The sequence below is a fragment of the Amphimedon queenslandica genome, unplaced genomic scaffold (genome assembly GCF_000090795.2).
Source record: "Amphimedon queenslandica unplaced genomic scaffold, v1.1 AMPQUscaffold_13199, whole genome shotgun sequence".
In the NCBI taxonomy this organism is placed as follows: domain Eukaryota; kingdom Metazoa; phylum Porifera; class Demospongiae; order Haplosclerida; family Niphatidae; genus Amphimedon; species Amphimedon queenslandica.
In genome coordinates, this window is record NW_003546565.1 from 103,664 (window position 1) to 106,640 (window position 2,977).

Here is a 2,977-nt window from a genome sequence, read left to right on the forward strand (position 1 = left end):
AAGACAAATAGCCACTGCGGATCTAATAGTACTGTCATCCATGCGGAGACCCAGTGAAGTAATCGGAGCAGCGTTGAGCCAGGCCCCGGACTCTGGGGAAGACACGGCGAGAAGTCAGGCTCGAACTCTATTATCAGGGGCCTCATGAAGGAGAGAGTCGAAGGTAGCCTGAGCAACAAGGGAGTCCCAGACCTTCTACACTGAACGGACATCTGCAGGAGGAGGATTTAAGCTGGGATAAGCAGATGACCAAGCAGCGTTAGCTTGATCCACATAAAGGAGTGGGGTTTGGGACAGATGAGCCGGGAGAATACGGTCCACAAGATTCCGTGAGGCAGCAGCAGATGAAAGGAAACAAGAAGGTGCAAGCTGCACAGCACGACGAATCCCCAGACCACCCATTCTAACTGGCAAGGAAGCCTGAGCCCAAGCAGTGATAATAATAATAATAATAATAATAATAATAATAATAATAACAACTACAATAATAACAAAGTAATAAAAAACGACAACAAACAACAACAATAATGACAATAAAAATGATTATAGTAGTTATAATAAAAAAAGCAAAGGAGAGAAAGGAATCACACATTGCTCATATGGTTTGCTTTGTCATTCTATTGTTATCTGTATGTAGTGGATAGAGTCAATGTAGCAAAGGATTAAAAATATGGTGACATCAAAAAAATGTTCTCTCAAACCTTCCTCTCCACACGCCATTAGATATTACATCAAGACCAGTGTTTTGATCACAATTAACCATCTGAAGGGGGAAGTGTTCATCTATGAGTGGTTGCAGATGGGGTTCTACCTAAACATTAGAACAAATCTCAGATAAAAATGTAGCAGTGATGTCACAAACCTCATTTTGGCAGATAGATGTAAACCACATGCAGGGCATGATAAAGCATAGTCCAGGCAGAAAGGCTGACCACACATACAGTCAGATGGAGCGTCAGGAATATTCCATCTTCACTGAAGGAGAATGGCATCTCCAAAAGCAGGCTAGTGGAAGTGAAAATCCAGAGAGGTTAAGGGGAGAGGTGAAACCCAGTTTGATGCTCCTTTCTCAGTGCAATGGTCAAGTGTATAACTTAATAATAATAACTAAAACAGAGAAAAATTACATGTAAAGAATAAATTCAAAAATTAACCTTATAAGTATAATCAAGATTCACTCTTTGTATAAAGATTAAGAAATACACTAAATACTGTAAAATACTGAATGTTATTTTTTGTCATTCAAACTGAGCCTCTGGTCTCCTTTTCCTCTCCCTTTCTCCATCAAACTTACATGATAAGATGTAAAAGATACAATGCAATGGTCCCTTGATGATTGATAATTCATCTGATTTTAATGATTCCTCCTAACCTACTAATCAATTTTATAATCTATAAAATATAAATAAATCCCATAAAAGTTGAATGTTGCAACAATACATAACTCTAATAATTTGTAAAAAATACATGTTTAATAAATTGTTTGCAATACACAAGCTTCATGTACTTGTACATGTAATGTACACATAGATGTAATATAATTTAACATTCAATACAAGGTACAAGTATTATATGCATAATACATGTGTAGATGTAGGATTATTTGTGTTATGTACACTTGCTTGTTTGTCTTCCCTTTTGGTCTATTTCAACTCTTTACTTTGTCAAATTATATGCTAGTCTTCAAAAATTTTGTGCACAGGTCTCTTCTTGTTTTCTTGGAGAGAGGGAGAGAAAGACATTTGAGAGAGAGAGAGAGAGTGAGAGTAAATGAGATTGTGAGAATTAGACATAATCAGGAGTCGTGATACATTCACCAACTGTTATTCTTTATGGCTAAATTATGTGTAAACAATGACATCATTTTTTATTATAGTGGTACACTATATTGTAATTAATGCTATATACAATGTATTAGATTAGTAATAACGATACACAGTGTTGATTCAGCAATAATAGAGCATATACACAAAATGGCACAAAATAAGCAAATTGTATTTCTTTACAATTGAGGATGCACACATGATTATGCTTACTGATTCAGATAAAATGATACTTGTCTGACTAAGTTGGTAACACTGAAAACATAAAAGACATTATGATTAGGTACACTTAACTATACCTATTTCATTCCTCATTTACTGACTCTAGTTTCCACTTCCTTTCCTTTTCTCTATCCAAGTTATACATTACATTAGATTATGTGTTGCATTGGTGAACTCATTGCCAAAAATTGCCTGAAAGACAGAAGAGGTAGCGTGTGGCTGTTTAATGGGCTTCAATGAACATGAATGAAAGACAAAGAGATAGTCTAAAAGAATGGGAACCAATTAAAGGAAAGAGAGGAAGAAAAAAATGTATCTGGTTAAAAATATGATGCTAAACAATAATTACAATAATTCAATATTCTAACTTACCCAAATCAGGTACAGTTATAGAGGTAATGTGATGAGTAATCCAATACATGTACAATTGTATATGTATATTGTTTAGATGACCAATTTAAAAAATAAACTATATATAAACAAACAAACTTAAGTGAACCATGTGTAAATACAAAACTTAATGTGCATTGTGCACACATTAAAATCGATAATTTATAAAACAAATGTAAGTGCATCTATAAAGTAAACTAAAATCTTAAGCAAAATCAAATTAAATTACATGTATTACAAATAATGTACAAAAATACTTTTTGTTGAATTGACATTACAGTGACCACAGCAAGTAATCTTTTTCTTTAAGATTGATGCATGATAAAGTTCCTAATATAATGAAAAGATTAAGAACCATCATTTATGTGTTAAATGATATCCTTACTAGACTATCTCCTCCCTGATTTTCTAATTACAAAATTTGTGTATGCATAGTTACATAGTGTATGTGTAGTTACAAAGTGTGTGCAATGTATGTATTAAATATGTACAGTAATATGGCAGGTTGGACCCCTTTAGAGTCACTGTACCAATGTAACAGT

General features: G+C 33.9%; 1 long non-coding RNA gene across 1 annotated transcript; it reads right to left on the bottom strand.

The window, feature by feature from the left end:
• Positions 1 to 678: 678 nt before the first annotated feature.
• Positions 679 to 1,375, bottom strand: LOC109584552 (uncharacterized). Its single transcript, XR_002186066.1, has 3 exons — positions 1,295 to 1,375; positions 863 to 1,107; positions 679 to 811 (listed from the first exon to the last, which is right to left on the bottom strand). It is a non-coding gene; the product is annotated as an uncharacterized LOC109584552 (long non-coding RNA).
• Between the last annotated feature and the right edge of the window lie 1,602 nt (positions 1,376 to 2,977).